The following is a 23113-nucleotide window of genomic DNA, read 5'->3' as shown; positions in this document are numbered from 1 at the left end:
AGCCCAATGGAAGTGTCATTAGTTATGGGATGGTGGATCTGAGTATGGGTTTAAATTCTGCTCAAGATTTCCTTTTTCTTCAAACATTACAGCCATGTATTTTAAACATGTTGGATATATATACTTGCATCCATTTGTGCACTGTTCAAATATGTATGTTGCTTTACTTAATTTCCTCCCGTCAGGTCTTTGAAAGAGCCCTGGATTATTCCAGTACATAAAAGATATAACATTTAGGGGTGATAGTGGAAATACTTGAAAGCAAAAGCATTACTTCACCACCTGTCACTGCAGCAGGTATCTTACCAAATTGGTATGAACACAACAGCCAGCAATAGCAGCAGCCACTGAACTTGTTGAAGTAATTAATTTACCTGTAGAAATATAGCTCTAGAGAAAAGAATACAAGTACATATACTTGTACTTACTTTACTACTTAAACTTGTATATTTAGCATCATCCAGGATGTCATGGATGATGTCATGAGGTTTTTGCAAAAATGTAATTTAATTTCTACATAATCTAAAATTAAAGTATGTTAAGTGCTTGATTACACTTTTGCTTTTTTCTTGTATCTTCTTTCTCTCTATCTTGGGAGATAGTTCTCATAGTAGTTATAGCCAAACTTCTGTCTAAAGTTTTTCCTTGTCTTAAGCCTGGATCTAAATACCACCTTTTTCTGTTATGTTCTGTTTACCTCAATAAAAATATAGCTTTGTGTTGGTACATTTCTGGCTTGGAACAGAATCTGGCTTTGATATTCTGCTCTAACTGAAGTTAGTACAATTTTGCTGTTGATTTCAGTGAATAAGATTCCAGGCTGGCTCTTCTTCTGAAAATCAGTAAGTTATGCTTGTCCAAAGCTAGTTGCTTTTTATTTGTTTCTTGACATGCACTAATTACTGTCCAGCTTTCTGTGTTTCTTAATTGAATGAGATAAGGTGGTTCACTTTCCTCCTACAATACATTATTTGAAAAGAAGCCTACTTAGCTTTTGTTGGATTTAACTTGAATCCAGTTTGTCATTTCATATGGAATCCACATGGTCCAGAACCCTGGAGATTAGTCGTCTTTGTCAATAGGGAGAGGGAAGCAAATTTCATTACACTTTTAATTTTAAACATTAAATTGTGGAGGTCGTGCTGCATTTGTTTTCAATTTCTAATACATGGCTTAAAGTGTGAGCATTAATTTTTAAGGTTGTTCTCACAAATAATCTGTGGAGTAACCTGAACATTCATTTTACAGATGCATAATCTGAGTTGTAGTTTCATGTTTAACAGTTTCATCCACAGTCTGCAGGATGGTACTTTGACTTTTCCAGCTCTTTGCACTTTTGGGAATATGTTAGTAGTATTTACCTGTTGACAATTAATGGGTGGTCTTGCAGTTTGCATTGTGAAGGTCTTTTGTATACTATTCTTTTTGAACAGATTGAGGATTTATTGATTTCCCCCCTCCCCCATAATTTTTTAAATTTATGAAATTTTCAGTCTTCCTTTGCTTTTTGTTTCCTTCTCTATTTCCTGTTGCCTTGCATTTAACTTCAGACTGCGGGGCATGTCCACCCTCTTTATTTTCTCCATTATTAAGTATGAGTGACAATATGAAATAGTTTGGGACAAACATTACTGTTAACCATCTGAGTTTTGTGGCAGTGGTATTGCAATCAGAAGCTAACATCTTGAGAGAAGATGCTATCCTTACAGCAAAGAGAACATCGGTGGACTGATTTGTAATGCGTATTTGAAGTATTTACTTGTGAACCCTCCAAAGAATATGGATTCCATCACTGAACCATGTTCATATGCAGCACAGAAAAACCATTATAGTTAATATGCTGTACCAAAGCTCACTTTAGGCTGGTGCCACCCTCTTTAATTAGCAGACACAGAACTCAGAAGGAACATTAACTCCAGAAAGAGGCAGATGGAAACTGTGGTAGAGAGATTAATTCACTGCAACATGGTAGCATTGGAAACACTATCTTCCCTTTTTCCTTATAGATGAGGAAGTTAACAACGTTACAGAGCTACTGATTACCTCAGGATCTTACTCTGGAAGAAGGTGCAGGCAAGTCAGGAGGACTACAAAGGTGTAGCGAGGCTGTGCAGGGAGAAAATTAGAAGGGCCAAGGCTGAGCTAGAGCTCAATCTGGCTACTGCCGTAAAAGACAACAAAAAATAGTTCTTCAAATACATTAGCAACAAAAGGAGAGCTAAGGAGAATCTCCAGCCTCTATTAGACGGGGGAGGGAACACAGTGACCAAGGATGAGGAAAAGGCTGAGGTACTTAATGCCTTCTTTGCCTCAGTCTTTAATAGTAGGGCCAGTTGTTCCCTGGGTACCCAGCCCCCCACATCAGAAGACAGGGACAGGGACCAGAATGGAGCCCCCATAATCCAGGAGGAAATGGTTAGTGACCTGCTACACCACTTAGACACTCACAAGTCTATGGGGCCTGATGAGATCCACCCGAGAGTACTGAACGAACTGGCAGATGTGCTCACCAAGCCCCTTTCCATCATTTACCAGCAGTCCTGGCTAACTGGGGAGGTCCCAGTTGACTGGAGATTAGCTAATGTGACACCCATCTACAAGAAGGGCCGGATGGAGGATCTGGGGAACTACAGGCCTGTCAGCCTGACCTCGGTACCGGGGAAGCTGATGGAGCAGATCATCCTGAGTGCCATCACATGGCACGTAGAGAATAACCAAGGGATCAAGCCCAGCCAGCATGGGTTCAGGAAAGACAGGTCCTGCTTGACCAACCTGATCTCCTTCTACGACAAGGTGACCTGCCTAGTGGATGAGGGGAAGGCTGTGGATGTTGTCTACCTAGACTTCAGTAAAGCCTTTGACACTGTCTCCCACAGCATTCTCCTGGAGAAACTGGCTGCTCATGGCTTGGAGGGGTGTACTCTTCACTGGGTAAAGAACTGGCTGGATGGCCGGGCCCAAAGAGTGGTGGTGAATGGAGTTTACTCCAGTTGGCGGCCGGTCACAAGCGGTGTCCCCAGGGCTCTGTGTTGGGGCCAGTCCTGTTTAGTATCTTTATCAATGATCTGGACGAAGGGATCGAGTGCACCCTCAGTAAGTTTGCAGATGACACCAAGTTGTGTGGGAGTGTTGATCTGCTTGAGGGGAGGAAGGCTCTGCAGAGGGACCTGGACAGGCTGGATCGATGGGCCGAGGTCAATTGTATGGGGTTCAACAAGGCCAACTGCAAGGTCCTTCACTTGGGGCACAGCAACCCCATGCAACGCTACAGGCTTGGGGAAGAGTGGCTGGAAAGCTGCCAGGCAGAAAAGGACCTGGGGGTGTTGGTTGACAGCTGCCTGAATATGAGCCAGCAGTGTGCCCAGGTGGCCAAGAAAGCCAATGGCATCCTGGCTTGTATCAGGAATAGTGTGGCCAGTAGGACTAGGGAAGTGATTGTGCCCCTGTACTCGGCACTGGTGAGGCCGCACCTCGAATACTGTGTTCAGTGTTGGGCCCCTCCCTACAAGAGAGACATTGAGGGGCTGGAGCGTGTCCAGAGAAGGGCAACGAAGCTGGTGAAGGGTCTGGAGCACAAGTCTGATGAGGAGCGGCTGAGGAAGCTGGGGTTGTTTAGCCTGGAGAAAAGGAGGCTGAGGGGAGACCTTATTGCTCTCTACAACTACCTGAAAGGAGGGTGTAGAGAGGTGGGGGTCGGTCTCTTCTCCCAGGTAACAAGTGATAGGACAAGAGGAAATGGCCTTAAGTTGCGCCAGGGGAGGTTTAGACTGGATATTAGGAAATTTTTCTTCACTGAAGGGGTTATCAAGCATTGGGACAGGCTGCCCAGGGAAGTGGTTGAGTCACCATCCCTGGACGTATTTAAAAGACGTTTGGATGAGGTGCTTATGGACATGGTGTAGTGGTCGTCTTGGTAGTGTGAGGTTTATGGTTGGACTCGATGATCTTAAAGGTCTTTTCCAACCTATATGATTCTGTGATTCTGTGATCTTACATCCTGCTTTTCTGGAAGCCCTTCCAGGGGAGCCATTGAGCTGGTCTGTATTCTGTTGTCCTGCTGCACCCTGTGATTCTCAGATAGCTGTATTTCACTACATTTATTTTTGAAAGTATTGATTGTCTTGTTTGCATTTGTTGTCTGTGTTTGAAACCTAGTAAATCAATAGGTCTTATATTTTATAATCCTCAAAGTCTTCTTCAAAATCACAGAAATGATTACAGGCTTTCATGCTACAAATTCTCTTGATGCCCACCTGTACCATGTATAGTAAGGATTGCAACATCTCACTTTTTTCTCTGCTATGAAATTTCAAGAGTTTTAGTTATGTGGGATAGGATTCTCATTATTGTTTCACATTTTTTTCCATTTTAGCATACATATAAAAGTGAGATTCTGCAAAATGGCTACTGTTCCACTAAGGTATGTAAAGCAATTTTTAATTCCCATGAAAGATTGTGGTTGAGAATGCTTAACATTTTGAATGTCTTAAACTTAAGAAAGATGGGTAATCATCAGTGTCAATGATTCTGGAAATTACAGAAGATTAAGAAAAGGTATCACTTCAATTTGCCACTTTTCAATTGTCTTGCATAAATATTTTGGTTAAAACATCTCTTCAGTAACAATATATTTCCTGAAAATAGCAAGATGATTTATAAGTTAAAAATATGAAATTTCTAATACATAACATGTTACTTAAAAAGAAATTTACAGTTTGTCACTTCTATCAGTTGATTTTTGTGGTCAATATATTAGAAAAATGTAACTAAAGAGAAGGAAATGAAAGGGTGTAGGGGTTTCTGTGCTTTTGATTTTTTATTTATTTATTTTTTTAAACATTCCATTTAGTGAATAATTGGCCCCCCTACTCCATAACATAAATATTCAAACAGCTTGATATATATCGCAATAAGAAGCAAAGCAATTTTTTTATGTTAATGGTAGTTTATGGTAGTGGGGAAGAGAGTTGTATTTTAAATATGCAGAAAATATAAAGCAGAATTTCTCAGTTTAGTGGAAAAAGAAGTACATAGACAATCCCATGCATTGCTGCCATAAAGCATTGACTTATAAATGAATAAAAATAGTGTAAATATTGAATTCCATTACTTATGTTTTCCCTTGCAGAATGGGGTGTTTTCTTTTTTGCATGAGCAGGAATGAAAGTGCATGAATTTAGAAAAAAAAAAAAAAAGGCAGTTATTTCATAGAGCAACTTCTGATTCTTGCAGACCACAGTCTGAGAAGCTCTGATGGAAAAGGTTAGATTTTAACCAGCTGGCTGAATTTCATTGAGAACTTAGAGAATGAGAGAAATGGCAGTTACAACATAATTTATCTTGATAACCAGAGAGATTGAATCACTTACCACAGTCCCATAGTGCAAATATTTGTGCAACTAGTTTTCTGGGTCCTTTCTTTGCCTAGTCAGAATCTTTGACAGCTTTCCTCTATGCCTTTCTAATGTGGATTTCTTCTGGACTTTTCCTAGACAAGTATTGAAAAACATGAAAGAAGCGCAAAGATTTTGTTTCTCATGTTTAATTACCAGTGCTCCTCATTGTCTTTACCTGCTGTATTATGAATGCACACACTATTAGATAGTACAAATAAAGCAACAGCAAATAACAGAGGTAAACAAAGAGTTTCAGAAAGCGGAGGTCCCAACAGAGGGGCATTATTTGTACATGTGATTTGGGAATATGGAAAAAGAATTAAAAGTCTTGTTTAAAACTTCCGAAGCTTAGTCAGGATTTCAGGGAGTGTTTAATTTGTTTAATTCAGATGTTTTTATTTTAAATTATTCAAATTTAAAAGCTAGTTAAGAGACCTTGCAAAAGTATATAATTTCATCAGTAATCAAATGTATAAAAGAATATATCTTCAATGTCAAAATGGATTAAAATTCATAGTGGATATATTTTTAGTTGCATAGGGTTTTCAGAAAGTGAGAAACATCAAGAAGTTGGGTGAATATGTGTGGTTTTGAATTTATTTTTGGAATACGAAAATAATTTCAAGATTAAAAATGAACCTTTGAACAGCTGTGGTATGTCAAAGGCTTGAGTGGATAAAGGAAAAATAAACCAACAGAAACTGAATATTTGTAAGGATTTTAAGTATTATATAAATAACACATGCCATCTTTAAAGCAATGTTACAAAGTACATCAGAGATATTAGGGACAGATTTGTGGAGTCATCTTGATTATTCTTTCCAGCCGAGCTCTTTTCCACAGTATTGTAGTCTACAGCCATATGAGTTGTCCTAAGTCACATATATATTGTTTCCTCTTGAAAAATAGCCATTCCATATAAATAGAGTGCTTGCTTTGGAAGGACACATCTCTTCAGTAGTTCAGAACTGCTACTAGCATAGGTTCTGTGACACCTTGCTGGGTTTTTTTCTGACTGTATCCACGATAAAGTAGCAGAATGTGTACACAATAGCCATTTAAATTCAATATATTCTCAAGGGACAAAATACTATTATAAATTCTCACTAGTAGAGAAGAAATGCTATGATAGAAGCACAGTGCTTTTCCTCAAGCTTCTCAGGAAATACTTTGCAGTTATTTTACCACTGAGAAGCCAACAATCAGATTACACAAATTTGTTTTACCAAGAAGCTAGGCAGGAAAGGTAGTCAGTGTCATGAATTATCTCCTTATCAGATTCAGGTTTGCTATCCCACATTGCTGTTCCAAACTCCAGATTGCTAAACTCCATTTTAGCAATCCAAAATTCCATTTTAGCAATCTGGAATTTGTCCCCTTCAGTTGTGAAGCCAGATGAGAGGGAATTGTCTGTCGTGTTTGTATATTTCCAGTTACCACAGAAATCTTTGTTTTAGAGAAATCTTTAGAATTCTTTTAGAATTCCCTTTCTTTTGAATCCTTTCTTTTAGGAATTTTTTTTTTTTTTTTTTAGGAAATCTTTCCTTAATTCCTGCTAATGTAATTGTATCAAATATAATCATACCATTTCATTGTTATTATGAAAGTATAATGGACTAAAGAGATAGTGACAATAACAGATTGAAAAACTATAAGAGTAAAATTGTGTAAGATGCCTGCTAATTATTTACAATCAGCTTGATATTATCAGAGATTCTCAATACAGAAATTGTAGCAGGAGACATAGAGTTGATTTTTACAGAACACATGTAGTGCTTATCATCATATATATTCCTTATAGTGCAACTCCCAGATATTACGAAAAACCAAAAGGGAAAAAGAGAAAAGAAAAATGTGGTTTTGGTTTTTTTTTTTTTAATGAAAGAGCGGAACTTTCCTTTTAAAATGTTGAAAAGTATAATAATAATAATAAAATAGCAGACTTGTTGAGGCAAACACATTGAAGTCATTCAGAAAAATAACTGCATGACATCATGTGAGAAAGATAGAACCAAAAAAGGGCAAGTTTTATAGGCCAAATAGCTTCTATTCATTCCCAAAGAATTTGTCCTACTCGCACAAGAACTGGGAGAGAGAAAGAAATAAAACCTTCATCCTTGGAAGCTCACAAAATACAAATATGTTGTCCCAGATAGAAAAGGTCAAAAAAGTAAAAAAATAAAATAAAGCCATGACTCTAATCAGGAATGCTTACTGAGAAATACTGACTTGCTGCTCAAAAAATGAGAGCTGAAAGTTACTCCCAGTAATCCAAAGAAGACCTGGAGCCATTGTGAATCACTGCATGCTCTTGTTATCTTACATTTTCAGCAAACTAGTGTTTGCATATAAAAGGATGATTTTTGACACTTTTTTGTATCTTGATCTCTCAGAGCAGCAGGAAGAGTTTTACACCTTTATGAATTCAGCAAGGTGATTCCCAGGCACTTGCTTGGCACTAGCAAATTTCAGAAGCATGAGCTGCTACACAAGCTGATCTGTGCCCTGTAGCTTATCCTGTTCTTAGGCAGAGAATTGTGTTGTCTAAACTAACCCACATAGTTCAGGAGGAAATGAAGCATTTGGGTTCAGAAGACTTCCAGGACTAAAGTACTGCTTAATCTTAGTTTTTATGTCCCTTGACATATTCAGGCTACTTTGAAATAAATGCTATGCTAAATACAATGGGGTAAATCTTGCTATGGTTGTTTGAGATTACGATCCCTGCTTTTCTGCCCCAGGCCTATTTATCTGCCCTGGGCTGTTACCACATAGCAGGACAGAGCAAGCACGTGCCTCAGCCATTTCAGTTTGTCTGACATGGTAGCATAAATCAGTAAAATGGGCTTCTATCTTCAAGGTTTGGTAGCGGGTACATGTACTGTATTGCACAGTCTCTAGACTATTTACCACTGCAGCATCTATAGTAGGCATACTTCTCTCCTGCCCTTTTTTATGTTCAACATATAGGCAATTAACATTCAGCATAGCCGTTCCCCATCTCTATTACTCTTCAGCTTGTCTGGTAGGACAAACTTTTCACTGTTCTAGTTCTCTCTGTGTATTTTCTTCTCAGCCGTGAGCATCTGCATTGTAAGCTTGCTGCACAAAAATCTAAAATATTGGTTGTATAGGCTCTTCAAAGATCAGATGCCCCAGTCTTCATAGGACAGTCATACTCTGTGCGCAGAGCTGGATACCAGGAACTCTGACTTCCTTGTTAAGAAGCACATTCTTCACAATTGCATCTACTGTCTCTTACTGTGTCTATAAAAAGAGAATGCAGTGCTCCTGTACAGGATGGAGTATTCTTATGGAATATAGAGATGGATGATATTCCTCAAAGAATTCTGGTTACCTTTGGGTAACCTCCATTTACTTTATCACAACTGAATCTGCTGAGCTATAGGCATGTTTCCTATTTTGCTGGCTTTGGTAGGGAAATGATAATCTGCAACAGCTGCTACACCTTGATTGCTCCACGAACCAGAATCGGCACCCTTAAATTTGACTATACTGGAAAAAAAAATCTACTTCATTTTAAAATCAACATGATGATCTTTTTGGTTGACTTTGGGGGGGGGACATATTTTCCCTTTTTATGGAATTCTGCTACAATAGATAGATGTTATAACACAATATACATAGCTTTATTAATATTTTTCCAATTACTTTTGTTTTGTCTAGATGATTTTTTGACAGTTTTCCACCTTGTGCTTATCTTGTAACAATAGTGCTTGGAATTTTGTTTTAAAAATCCATTTATGTTTCTTTACCTGTCCTATTATTATTTTGTGGCTTTCTGTACTTCAAGGGCATCTGTCTCTGCACAGATACCTGCTACCTGCCTCTTCATTGTTTCTACATTGTGTCTTATGATGGCCAGTTGCCATTACCGCACCTTCCCTCCAGCTGTTAGCAATTTTCACATCATGTAGTTCAATCCACTTTCTTTATTAGAAATCTTATTTGTCCTTGAACATGTGCAATATGCATAGAAATGAGTATATTGTCAAATTAACACATAAAAGTCCTTGAAATTGATATTTCTGGGAATGTGGTTGAACTCATGCACTATGTTAGTCATAGCATTCTGCTTTTATCAGAGTAAAGGAGCTACTCTTGTAGAGAAGAAAATAGAACAGCAAAAAAAAAGTGTCAAGTTTACAAAAGCAGCAAGGTAATATCAAAAGGGAACTAGCTGTGTTATATGAAAGATGAAAAGGAACTAGTTTAAATGGGTACAGTTGGACAAGATTAGGATAGCTGGGTACTTTTTAGTGCACATATATAAGTGATCACAATTATTGTCTTGAGTCAGTCTGGGGCTACCTTCAGAAGGTGGTGCACCTTAAAATAGCATTATTGTCACACATGAATGTCATTTCCAGGAATAGCACCTAAGGCTTCAGAGGTATATTGGTGATTAAGAGAAGATTTACTGGCTTCCTGGGATATAGATTTTGATCAGCTTTATTAATAAAATAATGACATAGAGTATTTGAGACACTTTCATCTTTGTGATTTAAAAACAAACAAGAGTAGTCCTAAAGTTCTGAAATACTAGAAAGGAAGTGCCATTCTTAAAGGAACTTACTTAGACTATAAAAATTGCTCTTTGGGACCATGCAGAGTTCTAAGGCAGCGGACCAAACCAGGCTAAAAATGTGGCTGTAGTGATGAGCAGTTCTACTTGAATATTTTACAGTACTAATATGAGAAGTAATGTGAGATTTCTAAACTTCTATACACAAGGCTATAGCACTGTGGAAACATGGTGTTACGGTTGCCAATAATTTTGGTTCCATTTATTTATATGCATGTGTGCATTTAAAATCACAGTTGTACTGTGGTATGTATATATCATAGGTACTTCATATGTATACTCCTAGTGAAAAAGTTTTAATGTTAAAGTTAAGGAACATTTCTCACTTGTGAAGAATGCGAGTCTAACCTTCTCAGCAACTTTTTGGTAGGACAAGATGCATCCTTTGTGTGATTGTTGGGGGGAGGTGAAGTGAAATAATCCCACTCACATTCAGGTGAAAGCTACATTTAGCTGCAAACTTGAAGAGTAAATGTTAGTTTAAAATATTTTTTTGGCTACTGTTATGCTTACAAAAGATTTCTGTAGTAGTGATATTGTTGCCATGATAGTCTTCAATGCTGCATGATATGCTACATAATACAAATTGGCCTACTGTCTGTAGGCTAACATTTGGTTTGCAGCTGTCTGTAGTTCTGCAGGATTGGTTTTAGGGAATTGCCAATTAAAAAAAAAAACCAATAATTTTGGAGCTATGAACTGTGTGTATTCAAACATCCATCCCTGATGGACCAGTTCCCTGGTAATTTCTGTGACCAGAGCCTGTTCTGATCCTTGCTCAACTCAGAGAAAGTTCTAATCTCTTCTGTGACAATGTTCTCACTCCACCTTTTTGAAAATTGGCTGTTTAGTCTCGGTTAGTTACTCTAGAGTCTGTCAAGGGTCAGTCCCCAGGAAATAAGCACTTTTTTTTCCTCCCTCAAGAAGTAGGCACTTCCAGAAGGCAGTTTTCTTGCCTTCTGTCTCTTTCCCCAGGCTGCACACAGAGTGTAGATTTAGAGGAACAACATTTTTTGCATATCTACAGAAAATTAATCCCATCTGAATCATGATAGAAATGGGCCTGATTCTTTTGCCTGGTATTCATACACTGATAGAAAGCATTGAGAAAATCTTCCAATTAATATTTTATGAAGGCAGAGTCCTCTTTAGAAAGCCCATGTGAAATATGCATACGTGGTAGCAACTAAAAAAAGAAAGACCTTTTCTTTTGCACTGTCCAGAAAGAATTCCACATACTTGTTTCTGTAATTCACTCTAAAAATGTAATGGAATGAGCCTGCAGATTTACTTAGTAAATTGTCATCTAAATCCATTGAGCAAAGAAGTGTTTACTGTAACAGTCCAGAAATCTTTATAAATGTAATAGTTAATCCCTTATAATTCAGATCCAAAAAAAAGCGTGCCAATATTACTTTCTCGTAACTGAAGCATATTCATCTTTCTAAACAAATGAAATGCATTTCTCGTATTTAACAGGAGATCTACGGAGAAAAACACAGTTTTCTCTCTGAATGTTTAGTAAGAATAAGGAAGTTGTAGGTGAGGCATAAAAAAACCCAAAAAAGAGTCATGACAAGACTTTTTTTTTTCATATACATACAAAGAAACCCCCCACCACAAAGGTAGTCAAGGTCTGTACTAAGGGATAGCTTTAAAAAACTTATGTTTTGGATTATTTCAATTACTATCACTTTAGAGCCTGATTACCAAAATGAGAAAATGATACATGGAGGATAAATAGAGGAACATTCACTGTTTTATTTTTTGGCATTATTAGTACATTTTAGATGGCATGCACTAGTAAAACACAGAGCAAAGCATTGGAATTTGGCTTAAATTATATGTTTTATTTCTTCCAACAGAGATAAATTAAAACAAATCCTGTGTGAGGTGGTTTGAGTTCAGCATTTCACAATCAATGTGGTTAAGTAAGCAGTTGAACTAACCTATACACTACGTGTCAAATCTTTTCTTAAGAACTAACGCTTTTGAGTTGAGTATATAAAAAGCACTTCTTACTGTTATATTCCAAACAGCGTATGTGGTAATACACAAAATAAGTATCCATAGAGAATAACCACTTCTGGTCTCAATAGCTTGTGGATTGAAGTTAAAAAGAAATCCAAAACTCTCTGCGACAAGCAATGAATTTTAACCTATAAGGCTAATAAAACAATGGCTAGTATGCAACCTGGCTCACAGAAAGATGATTTAATGTCCCTAGCACTCTAAAAAAGCTTGGTGTGGCCTTCAGTCTCAAAGACAATTTCACCTGTTGCAAAGCTTGTCTGAAGTCCACATATTTTTGAATTATCAAAACATGCCTTAGTATCAAAAGCTCAAGGTTTTACTTTTTTTTAATGCCATGTGTAGCTGTAAAGGTTTTGCTTCTTTCCATTGGAATAGAAAGAACAGTTTTCATAAACCACGTGACAGTATTATTGCAATGCGTTTTAGACATGCACCGATTGTGTATTCTTTTTTCTTAACCATTTTGAAGATTAATGATATGAACAGCAAATTGTTAATAATAATGCCACGAATAACATACTTGTTAATAAAATGAAATATTTTAAAATGGTTAGTAATGGGATAATGAGAAATGTAATGTCATGGGTGATGGTCAAAAAGGAAGGAGACAATGGAACACAAAGCTGCTACAGAAATTAATCTGATGGAGCTGTAAAGGGTACTTATACATGTTAAAGACAACATAAGATCAAGAAGAAAAATGAAGAGACAAATCCGTTTTAAAAGCACTTGATGAAATTAGATGTGTTTTACCATTGCAAACCACAAAGAGCAGGTGAATTTTCCTGTAACTTAACTGCAAATATTACTTTTATTCAGGAATCCAACTCACTTCTTTTTTCACTGAGTATAAAAATAAAGAATTGTAGAATAAACTAATAACAATAATTTGCAGTCATCCAGAAGATAAGTAGGAGGTGAGTAACAGGATGGATTTGTGAACAACAAACCATGTTAAGCAAGTCTGATTTCCCTCTGTGACAGGGTAGCGGCTCTTGTGAATGAGGGAGAAGCAGTAGGAGTTGTATATTTTAATTTTAATAAGGCTTTTGAAAATGTCTCAAATGGCATTCTCATAAACTATCTAGGGAAATAGAATCAAGGCCATACATTGGCAACATTAAGGGCTGTATGCCAGACTGAATTTCCCACTCCAAATTATGTGATTAAGAACCTGGTGCAAGTTGGGAGATGTCGCATCTCGGACAAGATGCTTCTTACTGGCAACGTGTCACCTCTATGAAAGATAGTGGCTTCTCATATATATCCCTTCCAATGTGCTGTGATTCCTGTTGTCAGGGCAGACACAAGAGAAGAGACAGAAATGTAGGATGGGAAAGCTGTAACAAGCAACAGCTCAAATACGCTGAGCTCTGCCTGCTAGCCAGTTTTATTAGCTCTCCTGATGACAACTGCAAGGGCTACTGAAAACATAATATTTATAGACTATAGCGTCCTTTGAACAGGTACAAGTAGAACCCTGCACCTATCTTCTGGCCTTTCTTGCAGCAACTCAACATTTACACATAGATTTTTATGTTACTCTTGCTGTAGATTTAGTGGTGGTTGAAAAGTACTGAAAAATTACCATCAACTTGGTGAGGCTTTACAGAGGTGTCTAAAATCTTGTACTTTTTTTTTTCTTTTTTGGTGTCTTGGATGCTAGAATTGGATGTTAGAATATAATTATTAAGGTTTCACTTACTTTAAGGTTTCAGTACTTTACTGAATTCAGGTGATGATGACACACACAGCAACTGTGCTGGTCAAGCAAGCTTAGACAGTCCCTGTTTTCCACTCCTGCTGTTCATCCCGATGCTCCTGCCACCCCTTTTGCTGTGTTGTGCTGGCATAACTATCTGTGGGCTAGTATGGAGCTGAATCGGGGAGCTTCCCCACCCGAAAAATAACATTGTAAAAACCCCCAGCCAAACAAAAGATAAAGCCCGTAAACAGAAGGCAGGAAAGACTCTGTGGAGATCTTGGGGAACACCTAAGGCACACTGCCACCCAAGAGATTTATAGAATCATAATCTCAGGGATGTCCACAAAGGGCAGCTTCAGAGCATTTACTTATTGGGGCATTCATCCTGGGATTTGTCCCATTAATATTTTGTACTAACAAAGGTTAGACTGGGTTACAAAAAAGTGGTTGATTAGGTAATGAGACATTACACTATGGATAATTTTTTGCTACTTGGTCCATAGCAAGTGGAAGTGCTCAGCAGTGAAAATCTAAAAAGTTGCATTTGGAGTCGCTGCTGACAGCTTGAGAAATAACAGGTGATGAAGAATGAATCAACACCAACAGCTAACTGTACATTCTCTGCTAAACAAACTGTCAAAAAAGCAAAGCTTGGCTTAGAAGTACAAGAACTAATTAGTTGGTGTCAGGAACAGAAGCAATGATCATTAATGTGCCACCTGGGCATATTCATGTCCACTGATATCAGTGGATATTGCTGATATCATCAGCAATAGAGAGCAGGACAAATTCAAGCCAGGAAAGTAAGAGTGACCTGGCCCAGCTTCTGAGTTTGTTTTGGAGGTTGATTAGTAGCAGAGTTCTCTCTCTGGTGAATGACTCTGATCTGTTACTTGTCAACTAAACAAGCCAAAACAGAAGAAAAACAAAGCAACTCACCACCTCCAAATGAAGTGGAATGTGAGTGCTAGGTATGCTCAGCTATTCACTCGAGAGAATCTGTCAGCCCTAAACCTGCACATTCTGACAGCTGCTCTTGCTATATGTGGGGAAGAGGATCAAAGAAAAAGATAGAGAACAACACAGATAAAGTCTTCTGGAGTCCTCAACTCCAAATGCTTCTTTTAGAAGAGGAGAAGAACAAAAAAAAATCCTTATGAAAAGTTGAAAAATACTTCCATAACACTCATGAGGAAGTATTCTTCTGTTAACGCAGCTTAATTCAGTGATTCACAGACCGTATCTCGTCCCACATAACTTTAGGTACTGGTATGTAAATTTTGAGTGTAGTCATCTTCAGGTCTTGTGTCATCAGAAAGTTACTTTCAGAGTAAGTAACTTTTCAGGGTTCAGCCTTCCTACAGTCCAAGTTGCCTCTGGAAGTAGCTCTCTTTCTGGCTTGCAGTCCCTCAGTGGCTGGAGCTGATTCTTATCTCAGTTATAGATGCTATTGACAGTTATTGAATCTCTGGCACAAAAGGTTTCTCAGCTTAGCTCCAAACAAACGCAACAGATCCATTTCCCCTCAAGTCCCTCTCTGTCCCAGAGGTATAGCAATGAAGAGGAGTGAGATCATAACTAAAATGCATTGTGAGCTGAATATTCTCAGCTCTGGCTATTCTGTGCCATCAGATAAACCTCTGGCCAGCACAAGAATGAAAAACTGAGTTTGGTTAAGTCTCCAGCAGAGAAACCCTTAGTCCAGAAGATCAGTTTTGGCTATGACTGGAAGTGTGGTGCTTAACAGACTATGTTTTGCTTCATCAACCTGAAGAGAAGATTATTCATAAGCAGCGAACAGACTAGCTCAAAATTTATACCAGCTAGCACACGTGAGACATGCTGACTTGACATCTTTGGGGACTATCAGTAATTTTTTTTTCTTTTTTTTTTTTCTTTTCCTTTTTTTTCCAGTTTGGCCATCAAGCGTACACACACTGTCAACAAACTTTCTCAGGACTTCCTTGCTAATGGTCAGTCTTCAGTCACTGTGGAGATAATTAACAACAATGAATATTATTCTTGTCTGTGAAGCTATGTTTATTTTCTAGAACTCTTTCTTACATTGTGTATCCCTGTCTTAAAATGAATTTTGTAATGCACTCTGAACTACATTATATTTTTTTAATAGTTAAATAATTTCAATTTTCCTGAGGAGCAAAGCTGGAAATAGTGGAGCTTGATAGTCATTAGTATTATACTCTGGAATCTGTTTATTTTTTTCCCTGCCTTCTTTGTAGCAATAGTCTAAGTGGTGGCGTACAAGAGACAATTTTAGTAAATTACAGCAGAACAATTAGAGAATGAGTTTAGTTTGCAAGCATGCATTTTTACTACTATTTTCTGGACTTCTTCATACCAAATAAAGTGTTTGGTTTCCTAATTATAGGTAATGAGATAAAGATTGAAGAAACTAATGACTAAACTAAAAAATGTGTCATGTTTTATCATTTAGATACAGAAACAAATTAAATTCCTTCTCAGACTACAAAAATTGCACTAAAACTGCTGTTACTTACAGTAGCTCCTAGTTACATAAACATTGTATCTTTAAAAAGAAAGTTCACTAAAGTGGCTTAAAGTCTATGGCAAGGCAGTTTAAACAGCATAGCTCAAGTCAAGCATGGGAGAATGTCCAGCGATGTGAACAACCTTTTAAAGGAAGTTGGTCTGCATTGATTTGGTGAGCTCTGAATCTAAGGGTGAGCTGAATGGAGTTCATAGAAGTAGTAAGACTTTACAGTGATGTTTTTACTTTGAATGGTTTGATAGGAATGTACTTAGGATGCATACAGAAAGAGTAAGGGAGCTATTGAGTTAAGGGGAGACTCAGGTGTCCTCCATTGGGATTCCAGATTTCCTCTGCAGAATATTGGGAACTGTCTTGGAAGCAAGGGCTTTCTCACACTTTTATTAGGTGATCCAGACCTTTCTTGATACAATAAGGACTGGTGTCTGAGAGGGCCACTGTCCTGTCTGGTGCAGCCAGCCACATAGAAAAGAATGATTCAGCTAAGTAAAGCCAACGTTTCATTAACCTATCAAATGTAAAAGCATGAGGAATGGAGAAAAGAAGTCCGAAGTAAAATAAACCTTTACAAGAAGATACCAGAGGACTGTACTGGAGGTGAAGAGAATATAGTCAGTCTTTACAAAATCTTGGTTAAACAAGATTGGGTTGAACAAGATAAAATGTGGGAGGAGAAGTATACTGGTGTGATCTGTTTTATTTACATACTTGTATACAAATATCTTGACTAGCATGGGTAATTGTAATAACTTAAATACTAAAAGTCCTAGCAAGAAAAGACTACAAAACACTAGAATTAAGAACTCACTTTTTCAATTTTGATAAAGAAAACAACAGGAGTCAGCAAGACTCCTGGTATTACAGGACATTAAAGAATAGCAATTAAGACTTTTTGCCCTGCACATTAGCATTTTGAACGATGCAAATTATACTTCTGTGCTTCCCACCAAAGGTCTGTAGACCACAAGATTTCTCTTTCCAAATGTTAATTTTTTTCTTTAAAGAATGTGTGTACATGATTAAACCAAGCTTGCCCTTCTACCTAGTTTTTAGGGAAGAACCATCTTTCTATTGGTGTATTATAGGAATGAAGCTCCCTCCCCCTTTACAGAAGATGGCACAATTCAGAGGAAGTTGTTGCAGAACATACTCAGTTTAATTACAGGATCAGTGAACACAGCAATGTCTTCTTGGCAACAGGTAGAAAAGCTGGCAGTTAATCAGTTTCTCTGGAGCAGTTTCTTGGCATTACATCGCTGCATTAGAAACTTGGATTTCGTTTCTTATTTTGTTTTTCTGTTCCCCTGCTTCGTTTCCTCTTTATCAGTTTTTTTTCCTAGTGGTACATAAAAATAACATGCTGCATTCTTTGTTACTAAGAAAGAATTAACTCAGTTGCTTACTGCCTGCCCCATAAAGTTCATTTCTATTGATCACTGCATATACTAAGTTGAATGCAATACTTGGAAGTAGAGATGATATATTAAGAGCAGTATTTTTCAGAGAAAATATATAGTTGTCCTTCCCTTGTCCCTTTGAGAGACTAAACAAAACAAACAACAGAACTAACTGCTGACTGAAGAGAAAGATGTTGCAAGCCCTGCATATGTATCTACACTTGACAGAAGAGCATAATATTCCAAATTCTACAATTCAGATTGCTAATTTTCTATACTTTAATATGGTCATACATAAGAGAATATGAAGAATTGACAATATGCACTGGGTTCATGATGGAGCTATCTGAGCAAAGATGAGTCATAAAGAACAACATGCTTAATAGTAATTGATAGAACTTTTAGGAAATAACTTGTATACCTATCTAGCATTCAAAATTGTCTCAGTTTTGCTATATTCTTACCTTTATTTTTATCATCTTTGCATTTAATGCTATCTGAAAATAGTTTTATCAATAATTTGCTTTACATAAATAAAAAGTTGTATTTTTTGCTCAGATATGTTGTTATTTTTATGTTTGTACAGCATGTGGAAGCCATAAACAGACAGATTCTTCTTAAGAGCATGCCATGCCAGCACTCTGTCCTTATAGTTTTAGTCCATTTTTGTAACTCTGTGTTCTATGCAAGCTCATTTCATCCAAAAGAAAAAAACATTGGAAATAGTTTCTTTTCTGTCTTCTTTTTCACTTACTTATGCCATTGTGCAACAGTAATTGAATATTACTTTACATTACTAATTCACATCATGTACATTATCACATCTGGTAACAGTTTCTCATTGTACAGTTTCTAGTGTAGGATTGGAAGGAGTACCCAGGTAAGATAACTTTTGCAAAGTTTTTTGTCTTGGGATGTAATTTTACCCCAGTGCTCAAGTAAAATATTTGAATTCCTATTTCGAGGTCTGCAAATCAGAAAGTAGGGCAACACTTTATTAGGTTAAGATGTTATGCTGTGTTTTGTGAATGCAGAGCTTTAGAGTTTGGTTTTTTTATATGAATTGTTAAACAGGCTTTCTGCACATCTGTAGACTTCCATAAAAACAAAACAAATTAAAATATTTTCAGAGGTAATGAGGAACAGGACAAAAATAGTTAAAAGTTGAATAGTACAGCTTCTGGAAAACTTTAAACTTACTTAAAACTTAAACTTACTTTAAACTTAGTCCTCTACCTACTCATCACAGCAGTAGCCTAAAATTTTAGTTTAAATTTTGCATGATGTTATGAAGTGTTTATAAGACTTTGCAGTGTATTTCACCAAGTCTGGAAATAATACATTAAAGTTTTTTTCCAGAAGTGTTGCTTATGTATGTCTAGCTCTCACTTAAGTGGCTTGAGCTTGTCTCCAATAAATAATGTTTGAGTAAGCCTACTCCTGTATGAAACCTTTTTTTTTTTTTTTTTTTTTGAGACAGGGATGATGTAGATCTCTACCCATCCATGCTAGATCTTCTGCACAACTTTTGTATTCTCTACTCAGTTAGAAAAACAGTTAAGAGAACTAGAGAATGTTTTACTCTTTCTGCAGAGACACCTTCATTCTGCAGAAAGATTCTGTTTATCTGATAAAGTACCTAGCAAATATTAAATTCAATGCTCAGTACCCTGTGTCTTCAAATAGTTTACTGAATCAGGTTGGTATTACTTAAAGTCGTTTCCTGAACTTGGGTGCTAAATTACACAAGTCCTTGGAAGCAAGCTACTCACTTGCTCAAGTATGTCACTAAATCATGCCTCAAAAAAGGGCTGTACTGAACCTTTAAGATGTTTCTGTGTATTTTTAAAATTTGTAAATATCTAAATACAGCATCTAAATTTGATTTCAAAGGATTTTTATATTTCTGAGAAACATAAACTAGAATGTTACTTCACTGGTTTTAGGGTTTTTTTGAGAAATTCTTTTGAGCGCTCAAAGAAGCATTTTCTATTTAATACTACTTTAGTAGTATTCTTCTTGAATTTGTCAGCTTTGGAAATAATATTAAGGATGCGTCTTGGATTTGCTCTTTTCATCTTGTTTCTTCTTTTCCTCTTGTCTGCATTCTTATACTGCAGTTTATATAATGATAAATATGAGAGTAAAGCCTGGTGATTTTTGCCTCACTTCTGATGATAAATATGAGAGTAACCACTAGTGATTTTGACTCACTTCTGATTTCCTTTCAGGACTTTCTGCTTTTATTTTCAGGGTTAATCGCTGCTATTGTAAAAATATTTGATGTCTTCATAAAAGTTCCCAAGTGATTTTGACTATGGCTTGGGTGTGTCCTGTTATTCATACATATATAATGGTCCCATATATACACATTGTTTAATTAACTGCCAGTTAAGTACAAACCTCCTTATTTTTTCCAAATATTAAATATAGTTTTATCCTGTCATACTGTGCCACACTTAAAATAGTTTGAGGAATTTACTCGATCTTTATTTAGATGTGCTAATCCTGGTAAAAGATAGATACAAAAAAATTTTTGGTAGCTAAACTGAGTAGGTTCATATTTGTTCTACTTTTACTAGATTTAGTATCTAAATTTGGTGCATGAATATAAAATCTTTCCTGAAGCGTCCAGGATCTTCATGTTTCCAGATTTAAAGTACTTAGTAGAGTCCAGTCTTATCTCAGCAATTTTCTGTACTCTGAATCTAGAGTGAATATTGTTTCCACTTTTAAGTGCTAAGAAATAGTTTATTTTTTCTTTTCAGGGTCTTAATTTATTTATTTCTTAACAGAACACTTATTTAATCACATGGCATTTACTATGACTTCTCAGTAGACTGTATGATTCTTTTGCAGGGCTTATAAGTCATTTGCATAGTAGAGGCTTACTATTAGTCTGGTTACCTCACAATTTTCTGATATTAAACGTGAGAAAAAAGCTTTTTCTGAACTGGAGTCATGGGCATTTATAGCTTACTTTTGAGCCATGTAGTGTAGAAAGCAACTTAATTTGTTTCCAGTTTTTCACATAGATATTTTTCAGTCTGATTTATCTTTTTCATAATCTTTTTCCTATTTTGTTTTCTTTTAACTGGGTTGTTTTATTGCCATTTACAATATCAACCCATGTAAGAGTGAGAAATAGAGGACAGAAAGGAAAAATAAGAGTAAACAACTTATAGTCTTAATAATTGTTAATCAGCTACTGCTTTTGATACTTTAAACATGGTGATAATTAATGTGGAAAGCTCTGGAAGCCTTAGTAAGCTAGCTTGATCATCTGAAGAATGCCAGTACTTATTAGGGAAAGTTCATGATTCATACTCAAGGATTAAGCCAAGAGAATCTTGTGACCTAAGCAGCCTGGCTCTCCAGTGGTAAAAACGGGATTTTCTTATCTTTAGAAAAATAATAATTGAGACAGAGAGCAGGGATGGAAGCAGACAGTATACATTTGATTTAAGAGCTAGCAATACTCAATGTGTAGAGAAATCGCTGTTTTGGCAAATTGTTGGTATCATGATAGAAATGTAAAGTTAAACTACAGTATATGAAGTATTCCGCAGAGATGAATCAGACCATGCCTGAGAAACAGTAAAAATGAGAATTGTAACATGAAATGTTAGGTCTTTTATTTTCAATGTCTGAGTTATCCTTAAGAAATTTTTAGTCATTTGCCTGATATTCAGGCAATTGCTCTTCCCTGGGTATTAATCACTCCAAACCAAACACATGAACATGTGTCACATTATGTTAGGTAGTCAGTGCTAGAAGACTGGATGCAAGATTTGGAGTGATGACATGAAATCTAATCCTATTTCTAATAGTAAACATTGACTTGACAGAGTCAGTCAGCTTTAATACTTCAATTTCTCCATTTCTACAACTGGCATAATAATTTAACTTTTATTTGTTTAGAATCTTGTAAAAAAAGGCCTTCGAAATATGAACAATAAAGCATACAATTGCGTAAGGGAGCATTGCGAACCAACTCCCTGACTGAGAGAGTCGCATAAGCACATGCTTATCCTTTTGCAGAGCTCATTGACATAATCTCGGTTATATTTAGATATAAATCTATAGTTTTATATTTAAAAGAAAAATTTTGTATATAAAATCTATATAACTGTGGTGCAGTTGACACACCTGAGGGATGGGATGCTGTCCAGAGGGACCTGGACAAGCTTGAGAAGTGGGCCTGTGTTAACCTCATGAGGTTCAACAAGGCCAAGTGCAGGGTCCTGCACCTGGGTTGGGGCAAGCCGTGGTATCAATACAGGCTGGAGGATGAAGGGATTGAGAGCAGCCCTGTGGAGAAGGACTTGGGGGTACTGGTGGATGAAAAGCTGGACATGAGCCGACAATGTGCGCTTGCAGCCAAGAAAGCCAACTGTATCCTGGGCTGCATCCAAAGAAGCGTGGCCAGCAGCTCGACAGAGGTGATTCTGCCCCTCTACTCCACTCTGGTGAGACCCCACCTGGAGTACTGCATTCAGCTCTGGAGCTTCAGCACAGGACATACATGGACCTGTTGGAGCAGGTCCAGAGAAGGTCCACAAAAATGACCAGAGGGCTGGAGCAGCTCTCCTATGAGGAGAGGCTGAGAGAGTTGGTGTGGTTCAGCCTGGAGGAGAAAAGGCTCTAGGGAGGCCTTATTGCAGCCTTTCAGTACTTAAAGGGGGCTTATAAAAAAGATGGGGACAAACTTTTTAGGAGGGCCTGTTGAGATAGGACAAGGGGTAATGGTTTTAAACTAAAAGAGGGTAGATTTAGACTAGCTATAAGGAAGACATTTTTTACAATGAGAGTTGTGAGGCACTGGAACAGGTTGCCCAGAGAGGTGGTAGATGCCTCATTCCTGGAAACATTCAACGTCAGGTTGGACGGGGCTCTGAGCAACCTGATCTAGTTGATGATGTCCCTGCTCATTGCAGGGGGAGGTTGTACTAAATGACCTTTAAAGGTCACTTTCAACCTAAGCTATTCTATGGTTCTATGATACACATTTAGATGGCTTGCCACCTCTATCCTTCTCTCCTCATCCTTATTTTAGTGCTCTATCTTATTATATTTCACAAATTGGAAGGGAAAATGAAAATCAGATACAAAAGCTCTAACCATCATCACTTTTTAATTGGAACCTGCATTCACAAGCATGAGGAAAGTAAACCAGTACTGGTTCCGTGTAGCTCCTGTCTTTTTATATTGCTTTCATTCCCTTTCAAGAATGGATGAGTATCAGCAGGCAAAAATGTAATCATTGTATAAAACTGATGATCCTGTTGGTTTCTTTAAAAACTATGCAGTCAAATTCCTTAGCACTCACAATATAGAAATGTCTGGCATGCATTGAGAGAAGTTTCAGTGGCAGCTTTTGTGGGGAACTGCATAGGTAGGGTAACAGCAAACTCCTTTCTGTGCAATCTTTTGTACTGGCTTTTC

This window comes from Mycteria americana, chromosome 12 (assembly GCF_035582795.1).
Source record: "Mycteria americana isolate JAX WOST 10 ecotype Jacksonville Zoo and Gardens chromosome 12, USCA_MyAme_1.0, whole genome shotgun sequence".
Lineage (NCBI taxonomy): Eukaryota > Metazoa > Chordata > Aves > Ciconiiformes > Ciconiidae > Mycteria > Mycteria americana.
This window is presented reverse-complemented; position numbering follows the sequence as displayed.